The sequence below is a fragment of the Acromyrmex echinatior genome, chromosome 3, assembly GCF_024713525.1.
Source record: "Acromyrmex echinatior isolate Ae372 chromosome 3, ASM2471352v2, whole genome shotgun sequence".
Classification (NCBI taxonomy): Eukaryota; Metazoa; Arthropoda; class Insecta; order Hymenoptera; family Formicidae; genus Acromyrmex; species Acromyrmex echinatior.
Genome location: NC_141854.1, coordinates 16,220,149 through 16,235,123, shown reverse-complemented (window position 1 = coordinate 16,235,123; position 14,975 = coordinate 16,220,149). Strand labels below are relative to the sequence as shown.

At 35.6% G+C, this 14,975-nt stretch overlaps 1 protein-coding gene across 4 annotated transcripts in view; it reads right to left on the bottom strand.

Annotated features, from left to right (window-relative positions):
• The window catches only part of LOC105151262 (paired box protein Pax-6), a 96,321-nt gene that overhangs the window by 29,061 nt on the left and 52,285 nt on the right, over positions 1 to 14,975 (bottom strand). The window lies entirely within an intron of this gene.

The window sequence follows — 14,975 nt, the reverse complement described above, 5'->3', positions numbered from 1 at the left end:
ATCTCCGTGAAATATTCACACATTTTGGATTACGACTTTGTTTAGGATTGGAGATATATGTAATTCTACGGTCTTACATGTAGAGAACGATTTTGCTGAAAAATCTAAAAACTTTAATGGTATAACAAAATTACTTTCAGACGTTGTCTAGTTAAATTTTTCAGCAAAATCGTTCTCTCTCCATGTGCGAATTTGCGGAAATTCCTTTTCCTTTGTGCAACTACGACGAAATCACATGGAATATTTTATACTGATTTACGCGTTGAATTAATTAAAAACGTATATATATATATATATATATATATATATAAGATAAAAACTATGATTTCTTGGTGATGAAGTAAATCATGTAAAAGACTATATAAAGTAATTGGCGAGGCATCTTGGAAACAATGAAAATCGCAACTTCAACTTGCACCAGCTGTGCTACGAGCTACTCCACATCGAACGTAATTATGCGAACCAGGTTGGCGGGAACTTTTAATTAAGGTCCACCAGCAACACAAACCACCCTTAAGAATTTAGTTGAGCTACCGTCCGAACAAAGGGATACCCTCCAGCGTAGCTGGTGGAGTAAATAGCCCGAAGAAGCATGAACGTCCTCACCGAAAGGCCGAGACTTCGATAGACGTAATCGGCTGATTAATTAATCCGGTCAAGTGGTCAAGCCCAATTAAATCTCACCGAGCCGATCGACTCGAGAACATCATGACGATCGAGGCAATCTCTACATAAACGAGTTTTTTGGTTCGCGAGATGCGTCTAATTCCTTTGCGCGCTCCTTTGGCCTCCTCCATCATCGTTCCCTGCCGGAAGCGCGAGGGAATCGGTTTGGAAAACAAAGTTTCTCCCGGTTTTTCATTCGCTGCTCCCCGCACCATCGCCATCCGTCGTTTTCTCGCTCCTCTGCACCCCGCCGAGCACGGAAGCGTCCCCGAGAGCCAAACAGCCGGTGCACCCTCCTTCCCACGGGATATTAATTTTTCGGGAAGTTGCGCCGTGCCGTTCTTTTTTTCCTCCCTTTCTCCCGTTCTCTTCCTCCCTTTTTCGCTATTTTTTCGCGGAATGCTTCATTTTTCCGTGATGACTTGAATTTCGTATGATTACTGCAAATCTTTATCCTAATTTTTAATTCTTAACAAACGAGATCACCTCCTAATTATTTAGCGTTTTAATTCTCTTTTCATAATGTTTTGAAGACAATTTTCTCCTAACTGATATGAAGAATATTCTTTAATAAAAAGTTGAAAAATCGATAGTTTTTAATTTATAAATTTTGATCTATCAAAAGCTTGTGAAATGTTCTATTAAAATTTATGTTTAAATCATTAAATCATATATTCGATCTCTTTAGCAAGGAAAATCCTAAATAATAAATAATAAATAATCTTTTAACTTGTACGCGATATAGAAATGAAAAATTTATCTTCTTAATTTTTTCACCACTCAATTGCATTGTATAAATAGATAAGCCTCTTGTACCAACTGGTACAATATTTTGTGAGTTCTCTTGGTAATCATATAATTTCTTCCACGCGCTTTAGCAACGTTGATAGAGAAGAGATTATCTTACACAATTTAGCGAGAACATAATACATATCAAAATATCGATCGGCAGTTGTGCAATTCTCTTTAATTTCGTCCAAAATGCTATCATTTTCACCGAAACAATTTCGAGTGATAAAATAAGATAAATTGATTTTTTCGTGATTTTTTTCGATAACATTTGAAACAAGAAAATAATAAATAAATAAAACAAACAAATTACTCAGTTTATAGAATTGGATATAAATTCATAATAAAATATCATATTATTAAACACTAAGATCTAACTTAGATCGAAAGGCATTTCTCTATTTAATTATATTTATATGTCGATCTAGTGTCACTTATTGTTGTCCAAAAAATTATCAGATATTATTGTTATAGTATTTTTTTGACAGACACCTCTTTCTATCTTACACCAACCTGTTCGCGGTGTAATAGTTCTCAGAAAAGAAGTCATTCACCGTGAATGATCTTGATCAGCGAGGAACAAAGATTCTATCAGTCATGAGAGTCGATAACAATTTCGGAGCACCTGAAGAGAATGCGATGGAAAAGACAGAGGTGCACGGGAACGCTAAAAAATGAATTGCAAAAGGATCGAGAACAAAGAGAGAGAGATGGCGACGGAGAAGGGTAGGGTAAAACGCTAAGAAAAGACGCTGGGGGTCACACAGGCCCCCGTGGTGGTAGACGTCGATCCGTGCGTCTATGAGGGTAACTTTCTCGCGGTTCTTGTGCGGTTACGAGAGAAGGCGATGGCGACTCGTGCGTACTTTTCGCGTGTATAGACATACACCGCGGGCCGTCCGTTTGTTCAGTCGGTTTGCACGATGCTGGCTTAAGAAAATAGCGGGAGGCCCCCGCAGTGCCCTGGGAACGTGGCCAAGCTGATGTCTTCCTCGAGCTCGAGTTCTCAGGATTCGCGAGGGAAGAAACATAGACGTTTCGTGCACGGCCAGTTCAAAGTAGTTTAACGACAGAATATTCGCTGTAATTTTGCACAGCAATGTAAAGTATGTCTCTATCGAAGCAACAATGAGAAACTTTTTGTTAAATGTTTTAGGTTTCTTAAAAAATTACCGACTGTTGCTGAAAGTTTCTTGATGTTCCTTAATGTTTTTGTTGTTAGTGGCAAAAGTTGCTGTTTGTCATATATTTCTAATTAAATTTAAGTAGTAAATGTCAAAATGATAAATACGTCAATAAATCATAATAGAAATAAAAGTTTCATCAGTATAGACATTTGATTACCTAATATAGTTGCCAGAGACATAACAACCACTAATAAAAAAACTTATTTAATAATAATATACTTATTTAATAATAATATACTTATTTAATAATAATATGAAAGTAAAGCAGGATAACAATTTAATTTTCAAGTGAATTGAAGAAATGTGGGTGTTTGGACTTCCACAAAAATATAACTGCAGGAATGCAAAAAAAGATGCTCAGAGAAAAATTTTGAAGACTATTGGAGCAGATATAACAAAAATTAAACAAATAAAAAATTTGATTTGCCAAATTCTACAAGGAATGAAAAAATGTATTCACTAAAAAAATCGAACTAAACGTATCTACATTTTTCGTTTTTTCTATTTATTATTATTAAGAATACACTGCACAAGATTATCTTTCTGTCGTTATTGCTTTTTTAAATATTGGACACTTTGATTATTAGATTTTTTAAGTCTTGTATTGTATGATGGACAGATTGACTTGCGACAATTATATTTTATTGCTGCAATATGATTCTTCATTAATGAACTGCGTTTATTCACTCTAGTACTAAAAACCTATAATTCACATATACTATAGATTTTCAGTGCTTGCGGTGAATAATGAAACACAGCCATAGTATTCCGTTTACAAGCTTTCGTTGTTTTTTTTTGTTTTTCAAGCCTCTTGTCTTTTTTTTCTCTTCGCGCGACTCCACGCAACGCGAAGGGTCGCAAAGACAACAATAAAAAAATGGAAGAGTAACGGAAGAGAGGAGCAGGGAAAATACGCCGATGTGTGCGTTCTATACACGCTACCATTGACGGTGATTGAAGATCCCCCGTCGACAAGCACGTCGAACTCTTTTCGGCTCTTTCGAAGTCGGCACCTGCTTTCGCTCGATCGCAACGACAACGACGACGATGTCGGCCTTTGTGATCCTTATTCCTTGTGTCAGCGTATCCCTCGCAGTTTTCACAAGCTGCATATATCGCTCGTGAATGCACATACGCGAGAGCACATGTATGTGTGTGTGCGTTGACTACGTGTAGTAGCGGTAAATTGCGTCACAGGGTATGTCGATATTGAATTGGGGAAAGAAGGGGGGGGGATACCGAAAACAATAAAGCACGCTATAACGAGAGAGAAGTCGCTCTTTGATTAATATCGCTGAATTAATAGAAATTCAAAGAAGGGAGCACAGTGTCCATGGAACTAACTGGTAATGAATCATGAAAAACCGATCGCGTATATCAGCCGTTCATTGGAATAATAATAAAATAAGTCTACAAAATTAATGATTTGATTTTGAACTCTAAGTTTATTCTAATATTTTTAGTCATAATTTCATATATTTATGTATTAATTTTATTAATTATGATTTTAGGATGACGTAAAATTATATAATTGTAATATTTATATAAATATATAATTTCACTTCATATACTCAACAGTAAAAAATTGTTATAATATAGTATTAGAGAAATTTTAAACAATTTAAAAAAAAAATTAAAAAAAAAATAAAGAAAAATTTTTCTTTTTCAAACGAGCAGAGTGTGACCGCTGTTCAGTTCGGATTAGGTCGATCGCGAAATGGAATCATATGAAATTCAGCACGCATAAAGACTATAATTCAAGCGACGAGTAGAGCGCGATAAGTGTGACTTCGCAATGCTCAAGTATTATGTAACATCGCAGGTGATTGATCGACGGGTTACGATCTTACGTAATTCATTGTTCGCGTCAATTATGTATAACCACACGTCGACATATTTTTTTTATTTTCATAATTTTTGCAATGACATTTTGGGCGAGATATAATAGACAAATCTAACAGATCTCTTTCAGAATTCACGAGTTCTTCTTCACATCATTTAAAATGATTATGAATTCTATAAAAATTTAATGGAACGCTATTATTAATAACACAAGATAAGAGTATTAAATAAAATAAATGTACGAAAAGGACTATGAGCTAAATTTAAATTTAATAAACTAACAAATAATATAAAAACAATAGAGAATATTAACAGACGTTTCAACCTCCTTTGAGTCATATTATTAATGTTAAAAACGTTTACTAATTAAAGTTAGAATATAACGGCAACGGCAAAAGATTAAGAATAAATATAAGAAAAGATACATAATTATACAGACTTCAATTAAGATGTAATCCATAAGAATGATTCCATGTAAAAGCCTCGCACGTAACAATTCATTGTCAGTCACAATTTTTGAAGAATCACAAAATTTGATGATATGGTATGATATGGTAATGTCAATAGAATCGCAGTATAAAATTTGATGACATGATATGGTAATAAAAAGTTCGTCAATAATCTTATATGTAGTCAATAATCTTATATGTAGTCAATAATCTTATATGTAGTCAATCGAATAAAATAATGTAAAAATCTGTTAATATACAGAAATGTATTAAGTAAACTGAAGAAATTAGGTTTATTTAAAATATTAAATGTAAAAAAGAGAAATGTGTACATATTATAATAAATATAAAATTTACCTTTATAAGCAAAAATGTATTGTGTAGTCACGGTATGTAATAAAATGTAATAATAAAATCTAGTCAATATGTAAAATAGAGATTAACATGTTGCAATTGTTACTTACAAGATAAAAATTTCCTTATTTAACGTATTGTTAATACAATTTGTGTGTAGAAATTGTCTCATTTATATGTTGTCATTTTATATTTTTATAAAATAATTAAAATTTTACATATTTAAAAAAATTTTACTGTCTGATGAATATTTATAGTACTTTGCAAATTTTCGAGTACATATATACAAGTATGTGCACTTAGATAAACGCTCGATAAATTAAGTGCATCTTTATATCAAATTTGTCGCGAGAGACGTGATAAAACTACGAATAAGCCTCTCGATTCCAAGGGACTTGTAACGAATTCCGAAGGCGCGTTTACCGTAGGTTGAATTCTTTTATACGGGGTGTTTCACTTGAAAAGCGGGGGTGCGGCGGTTTGGCTCAACCCTGGAGGATCTCTCACTGACGTGTCCGCCCATCTAACCCCGTGGAAACGCGAAATTTAGGCTCGGTGTGCCCTTTATACCAAACGCAGATCCTCGTAGCTTCTTAAGCTCGTCTTACGCGATCGACAGAAAGAAAAATAAATTGCGATAAAATTCACAATGAAATCATCTATCCAGTTTTATCTAACTTGCAATTAAAAATAATATGAATAAGATCAGAATTATATGTCAAATTAGAAACTATTTTATTTTTGGAAACAGATAGAAACAGGCTTACAGTAATTTACTAAAATTTTTGCATGAAAGAGTATTATTTGATTCATAATGCGTTACTTTTAGAGAATTAACGATACATGTCATTCTATCGCAAATGTTCCATTGTAAGATTTTGCTCGTGCAAAAGAAGCTTTATACGCGGTACACATATCTTGGCATTATTCATACTCGTCACGTATGAAGAGTTCAGCCCTTCTTCCTGCTTCTCTCGTCTTTCGTAGACAAAGCGAGGTGAGTGTGTACTCGTTCGTGTGAACGTTGCCTAAAAGATCGTCGGTCGACGTGTCGCACCGGATGATAGTTCTCCGTGTATATATCGATTGGCATTACGAGGCAGATCAGTCAACCCTACCCGTGTGTCTCGTCGAAGGGTCGAAGGAAGTAGTGTGCGAGAAAAGAGATCTCCGCCTTGATGCGCCTCCTTTCTCCTGCTTCTCCTCCTCCTCTTTCTCTTTCTCTTTCTCTCTCTCTCTCTCTCTCTCTCTCTCTCTCTCTCTCTCTCTTCGTGGTTGCTGAGACACTTTGTCACCCTCTTAGGCGTCACCCCCGATCCCTTCCCTGATCGGACCGGATGCTGAGGCCTACGAAGTCGTAGTAACACGTGGGGGAGAAAAACGCGTCCGTAATTAGCGTCTCTTTATTCAGTCTCTTACGACTCATTGAAAATCTATAATAAAAAGAGGTGCGCGGCCTCAACATATAAACGCGATATTAAGGCTAATATCGATAGCTCGTATATACTATCACCCTTATCGTTCTTATTCCACTTTGTCACCCTCTCACGCATTACCACCCTCCATGACGACGACGGCAAGTTGACGGATGCTGGCAAGGTTGAGCGGAGTCAAAGAAGGAAGGAAGAGAGGAAATGAGAGGAAACTTAACCCGTTAACCCTCCGTTAACCTTCCGTTAAAGAATACATTGGCAAACGATGAAGTACAAGGAACAAAATACAAATGAAAAACAAAAATGAGAATTCAATCTCTCTCGGATACAGTATAAATCATGAAGTATAAATCATAATATTTAAAACTTCTAAGGAGACATAGATAAAAATAAATTTTAGTTCATTTTTTCGATTTTTTTGTAACAATAAGCAGAGTTCTGTTCTACATTCTTAGAAAAAAAATGTTTACCTATATTTATTTGTAAAATATAATTTTAAACAAATTAATTATTATTTTTTACTTAGCGCACTAAAAAAATACTAAATTTTAATAATTCATTTATTTGAATAATGTCAAGTAAATATTTATTTATTATAAATAGATGTTTAGTTGGCACTATTTAAATAAATATTTATTTAATTTTAGGATATTTTTTTCCGGAGTATATATTATTACATATATTAATTTTTTAAATATTTTTTTATTCTAATTATTCAAGTATCTTTATATGTATTTTAACTGATAAGGCAATCACGAAAAACAGGTTGATGCTGTGCAAATTTTAACGCAGAATTCGAACTGCAGCGGCTTTGTCGAAGCGGAAGCGTTGAATTCGCGACGCCAACCGTTTCAACGCACGTACACCACGCGTTCGAAGGAATTTCATCTCCAGATTCCGTTACATGTTTTGCGAACTGGTTCGATCGCGAAAGAATTTCTCCTCGATCGCGGTTTCCGCGTGCGGTCGAAAGTCCGTAATGGCGAGACCGCGAACGGTCCGAGCGGAATGATTTGCGCGCAACATACGCAGGAATTACAAAACCGAAAGGGGAAGACACCCTCTTCCCCGCCCTCAATTGCCCTTTTCCTCGCTTTCTCTATATCTCCCTTGATATGTGTGGTTAGTATATACAGGGTGTGCACTAATAGTCACAACTTGACGAAATAATTTTTAAAGGATCAGAAGTTCAAAATTTTTTAAAGACAGAGATTTTTATTATCAATAATTTCTTAGGAATCATTAATTTAAGAAATAAAGCGAAAGAAATTTGTACGAATAAAATATTTTCCTTTTAATACTAATTTTAAATGAGTTTGGATTTAAAAATATCTAAACAGTAAATTTATTTAATATAGAAATAAAACTGTTTAAAATTTTATTTAAAACTTCGGAAATTATGAAAGAAAATGATACGTACAAATAAATGATTAAATATAAAATAGGAGAAAATATTTTCAATCTTCGGGAAAAAGAGAATTATTTTGTTTATTGAATGTATATTACTGAACACTCTGTATATGACTTAACTAGCAATTTTGCTTGGCAGAATTCCCGTAACACCCAAACATTTTCCCATGTAAACTAGAAATTCGCGATGGAAAGTTAATCCTCTCGCTGCAAGGGATGTGCGCACAGAAAAAATAGCGTTCACACGCGCGACGAGTTTATTTCCCTTTTTTTCTCCTAAAATCGCGTTCTGCCGCAAAATTTCGCGCGATTTCGGCCCGACACGAGTCGACAGCCTAAATTTCCCGTATCGTCACGAGTGCGGTGAAGTTGATATCGCGTTGGCGATTTTGCACAGTGAAATATCGGGCACAAAGAGGATTATGAGGATTCGATCCCCGGGGATTACCTCCGAATACTATCTCGAACGCGATAGAAGAGAGAGGATCGGCGTATTGTTTTCGATACGCAAATCTCAACAGGAATTTGCACAACCAGCATGAAAGAGAACGAGAGATAGAGGGGGAGAGAAGGAAAGAGAAGGAGGGGGGAGAGAGAGAGAGAGAGAGAGAGAGAGAGAGAGAGAGAGAGAGAGGAACAGAGATAGCGAACCGCTGTACATTATTAATCGACACACCTTTAGTCAGCGGAATCTAAACGTCACACCGCGTTAATTTATGGTTCATTCCGTCGTTTAAGCAAATTCATTCCTGGCAGCTTACCGTGTTACACAATACTGTATAAATAAAGATTAGCGTAAATTAAGATCGTGAACGAACGAAAAACATCGATTGGAAAATGTAATTAATTAATTATATCCGGTCGAAAAATCGTTCTTGAAATTTACATACTTTGTTTCTACTTTTTTTTTTTCGAATATAAGTTACAATTTAAATTTCTTTTTAAAAAATGTGTTTACGTTACATATAGCAAATGTAAACCTGATTTTAAAAATATTAAGAATTATAAATAAAAAATTCAGAAACAAAAATTGCAATATAATATAAATTAATGCTTTCAATTTTGAATACTTCTAAAGAATAAATCGTGTATAGGTAAAGTTTCTTGGATGTGTATTCACTTATCGTCAATTGATATATTTCATTTATGTTCAATCTATTTTCAACTGTCTTGTTACAGATTACCAATCATGTAAATAACTAATAATTAATTTGGAACGATGATTACGTTTTGTTCGATATTCATGTTCCGTAAATATATATGAATATACTAACATTGATTGTGTGTGTAATGAATATTTCAATAGAAACTCCATGTCTCTCGCCAGGATTTTATTAAATTATTAATTGTATCGTACATGTAATGTTATTTTCACATCAGATCCTTCATGTTTACATATTGTAAGATGTCTTGATTGTTTGATGAACGTTCTTGTAATCAATCATACTGAGTGTACTGATTACTGAATATTGGAGTGACATGTGTGGCTTATATTTATGTAGGGTCATAGCGCACAAAAAAACTTTAAGTAGTAATGCCTATTGATGAGCGATATCCAATAAGAACTCCGCTTTGCATCGTCATGTGAGAAAAACAGAGCTTTCATTGGATATCGTTCGTCGTTCAGTGAGCAGTAGACATAAGACGTAAGCAGCAAAGAATTTAATTCGGTCCTAGCGAGTTTACGCCAACATGGGTTGAATTAATGACGTCACGTGCTCTACTACTGGTTGACGTTCTGCTCGATCAATAGTAGAGCATACAACGTCATTAATTCAATCTAGATCTGTGCAAACCCGTTTAAAAACGGTATAACAGGTTGAATTTGCTACTATTGACGTTACATTCTCAACTGTAATTGACCGATTATTGTTTATGTCTTGGTGCTTAAATCTTGTGTGCTTACACATGTCCTTACACGTGATTGATTCGTAATTGGCGAGTTCGATCACAATTACACATAAGTATGTACATCTCATTACTGCTTGGTATTATTCCATGATTAACGAATATGTATTTTAATTTAATAGATTGAGACCACAAAAGTTCTGCAAACTTTGTCTGCAATTATTATTCCACAACCATCTTCTCTCTCATTTACCAATTATTTGTTAAATTATAATAATTATGTTGTATCACGAATTGTTTGATACTGAATCGTAATGATATTATAAAATTCATTTTTAACAAGACGAATTCATTTTTAACAAGTTAACGAAAAGATATATTTTACATTTTCCTACAAGTCAAAGATAAAGAAAATGTTTAAGAATTATATTTATGAAATATATTTCACAAATTTCATAAATTTTAAAGCATACAAGCAAATAAGAAAAAAAATATAACAAAAGAAGTGAGCAACCTGAGGAAAAAAGAATAATAAATTTGTAAAAAAATCTGCAGAGAGAAGGAGGGATAGCCAGAACACACTGTTGTAACATAGTGCGTAACGGCTGACTATCTCAGTTGCTATCGTGCGTTGCGTGTAACTCGCTCGCAGGGAAATAAAGCGGAAGACAAAAGGGGAGAGCGCGGCGCGTTGCAAACTTGCAACTTGCATGCACGCGCGTTTCAACGCACTCCTGCATAGTATAACGTGGCCGATAGATACGTGGATAGGTAGGTAGGTAGGTAGGTAACCCGAGACTCGATGAGAGGTCAGCCTTCGTAGATTGACGGACGCGATAAATCGAGCCGCGGTGACACCGGGGCTCGAGTGACGCGTAGCGAGACGAGGCGAGATGAGGCGATGCGAACACGACGCGACAACCCACTGACCTGCGAATCCAATGCATAGAGTTTCTCTCTCTCTTTCTCTCTCTCACCCTCCCCCTCCCCCTTTTTCCACCATGCTGCAACAACGTGCACATATACACAGACATGTCATCGTGAGCAGAGAGAGAGAAAGAAAGAGAGAGAGAGAGAGAGAGAGAGAGAGAGAGAGAGAGAAGGGGGAGGGAACCTAGTAAATATTCTTGTTTATACGTCACCCACGTAATGCCCTGGCGTACGTCGAATGCAAGGGTGTGGTATCGAGCACTGGAATCCTGAAATAGAACGGAGCAACGTGTGCATCTGTGACGCCTCGCGCAATATATCCGGGTTGGAGCATTGCTGCGCAACGTCGGGAAATCTTGGTCTATCGAATTTCAAACTCGATCGTAAAAATGCGGCGACGATGTCTGGGGATTTTCGATCGAAGCTGCGGCTGTTTCGCCGAAGAAGCTGGAAAGGAATCCGTTCGCGGTCAAGTTACGAAGAAACACTGTGTTGAATTTATAATGTCGAATTGTACTCAATGAGTTATTTTTAATTATTTCTGTAGGTTATCGTTATCCTGTCAAGTATGTCGTTAATTTGATTAAAACAATGGAGTTAATTAATTTAATCCAAGAATATTAGTATTAAATTTGACTCAAATTTTGTTTATTATTTACTAAATGCATACGTCGATATAGATGATGTTTATTTTGAAACTAATCACAGAAATGGAGTAATTTACATTTTGATATATATGGAAATTAAATATAACAAAATGTTATTTAATTGAATAGATTGGGTTACCATTGTTTTTCATATTTAACATTGAAGACGAGGCAAAAACACGTGATGCTAAGTACAGCTTCTATGAAATCTTTGCCGTTGTGAGAATGTGTTTTATCTATTCTATATTTTTTTTTCTTAGAGGAAAAACAACGATTTTAACGTAAATGATATTTACAGATTCGCAGCTGATTATTCTGTTAAATTAGGACGATACTTATATAATTATTTTTTAAATTATTGTTTAAAGATTTTTTCAATATATGTGATGTTTCTATTTGACCATCTCTTCGTGGTATTTATTTAACATTAATAATTTCATTATTTCTGTGTTTATACTGTTCGATACAATTTAATTCGATTTATGCCCGTTTCTACCAATGTAGATTAAATTTAATCTGGGTTCAATTTATTCTTCATCCTTTTCTAATTCTTAAAATTAGAAAAAGATAAAGTCGGTAATATCTAAAGGTTAAGAGATTAATATAATTTTTGTAAGAACTCACATTATTAATGTGAATCAGAAAACGATGAAGAGTGGTGTTGACGGAGCTCTGAGAGTTGAAAGAACAAGTGGGAAAACGTCAGTAGTAACAACGATGACAACTAGAACGGAGGCAACCGGAGACCGCATTGTGCCGGTCGGTGATAAAAGTTGTCGCATCGTTTTGCGGCGGTATGTATCTATACCTAACCCAGGAGAAAATTCGACAAAGAAAAACGAAGGAGTCCGAGAGAGAGAGAAGAAGCGAAAGGAATGACGAATGGAGAGCGAGAGATCGGGCTCGCGAGATAAAGAAGGTCGACAATAATGCCGTCGGTGCACCCTCGATCCCGTGGTACCAGGCGCAGCAGGCAGCCATTATTATTGTTTTACCTCTGCATCTCGGACAGAGAGAGGCGAATGTGCCGCGGAAGGCTGAATACGCGCGCGCCTTCGATGAGCAGACAGAATCCGGAAGAAAAAAAAAGGGATTCGCAAGGGAGACTCGTGATGAACGAATACGACAGAGACGCCAAAGATAAAAGCGCGTTAATCCATCTTTCGTAACTTAGAGAGATTGAATATGCGCAAGATACCATTAAATTCAGAACCAATAACCATTTTCGCACTTAAATTTTACCTGTGACTTTTTTCTTTAATTTTATCGTGTGACTTTGGGACTGGAACTAAAACGGAATTAGCGCGGCTAGAAGTATTCAAGATGAAGACTCGAGGGCTAGAAAAGTGACGGAAAATTATCGACCATGGGAAAATCGACGATTGAAATCTTTTTACGTACAAGTAAACTATTCTTTCGTTTTACGTAAAATTCATTTGTATATTATTGTATATAAAAGAGTTTCACGTATAAGTATTCATACGAGGGTAGTTCGAAAAGTTCTCGGCCTGACATAGAAAACATATGATTTGTGGCAAAATTTTTTTTTTATTTTTCATAATCCTCTTGTAAATCAATACATTTAGACCCATATTCCAACATCTTTAGATCTTCAGTATCTTTTTCCAGCGAGTCATTTCTTCAGATTCGGAAACAGGAAAAAATCACTGAGGGGGGTTAAATCTGGTGAATACGGTGCGTGTGGCAGCAATTCGAAGCGCAACTCAAGTTAAAGTTTTGCGACTGCAATTACAGAAGTGTGAGAAACAAGTTTTCGAGAAATATCCAAAAACTTGTTTGCTTTACTCGATGCGACAGACAAACTACTAACCGCATCTGAAATTTTTTCAGAAGCCCTCTGAAGAATCAAACTTAAGAAAAATCATAGATACTCTCATCATTTGATACTCTCTCGGTGCCATCTCTATGTCAAGCCGAGAACTTTTCGAACTACCCTCGTAATTGTGCACGAAGATAAGGGAATTTCACATTATTGGCGAAAATAATTCCGGCTATCATATTGTCCTCTCACGTCGACATCGTCAATAATATGTTCACGTAGTACACGGTATGCGTATCAGCGATATTGAAATCGTAGAAAGGTATTCGAGATCCCGTGTTTCCCCCGCAGTGACGCCCATGCAGGGTTTGGAGGTGAAAAAACAATGCTGCAACGACCCCTTTCGCCTCGATCACGATGGAGACCCTTTCCGCGCGCTCTTATCTCTCTCCTCCCTTTATCTCGCCAGTCTTCTGTCTTTTCTCTTTCTTTTCTTTATCTTCTTTTCCCTTTCACTTGCCTGTTCCCTTCTCGCTATCCTCTGGTGAAAATTCTTCTACATGCCTCTACGTCGTGTCGTTTGGTCTCGCGCAACGCGCGATACAATGCCACCCCGGGATGCATTGTGAATCAGACTCACCAGACAACTCGACAACGTCGACAACATGACGACAGCTGTGCGCGATGATATCTAAGCTAAACTGATTATATTTCATTCTTATTTATATAGTAAAATATTTTTTGGACGACGTCTCGCATTAACAGCGTATCGATCTCACACGTTCAATTATTCAATATTATTGGAAATAATATTCAATGAAAATGGGAAAGATAAGATGACTCATTATGGGGAAATAAAAATCCATGTATGTAGATTGTAAATGCTCCTTGCAAAAAAAAAACCATAATTTTTAGAAATTTAAGTGAAAATTATGAAATCTCTGATTACTTCGCCAGCTATTCTAATTAAATTTGATTCTTAGAAATAATTTTTGAGTAAAAACATTTTTAAAGATTTTTTTCAAAATTTCTAAATAAATAAATCGCAAAAGCAAAACAAAATATGTCGTAACGATGTATCGTATTTTTTTTTTGTTAGTTTATTATTCCGTATAATTACTGCGCAATTAAATGATGTTAAAAGCAGTTTGCAAGAGCGACAGAATTACCTCACTTTCAAGGCAACTACAGCTTTTTTCTCGAGCTATTATAATTGTTTCAAGGGAAATTTGTTCTGTTGATCTATTTTCCATATCTCGTCAAGAAGGAAATGAAAGTAGCAACGACGCTCTCCGATGAAAGCGTAAAAAATTAAAAAGTATGTCTTCGTCCTTGTTGGGTTAGATCTTTTAACATGAATCTCTTTATAGAAAGTGCGAAGAAAGTGCGTTCTTTTCTCTTCGACGTTATAAAAGTATCGACATTATCGGGAGAACCGCTGAAGACTTAAATAACTCTCTTTGAAGAGCGTATGTATGTAGGAGAGTGCTTAGAACGATGCGACAACGAAGGGTTAACTTTAATATTGCGCTGTAGCTAATTTATTAAAATGATTTCTGTCGTTAAAAACGGAGATCGTATCAATGATTTTCATCCTCGACGTTATCGACATAAAAAAATCGTCTCTCATAAATACCATC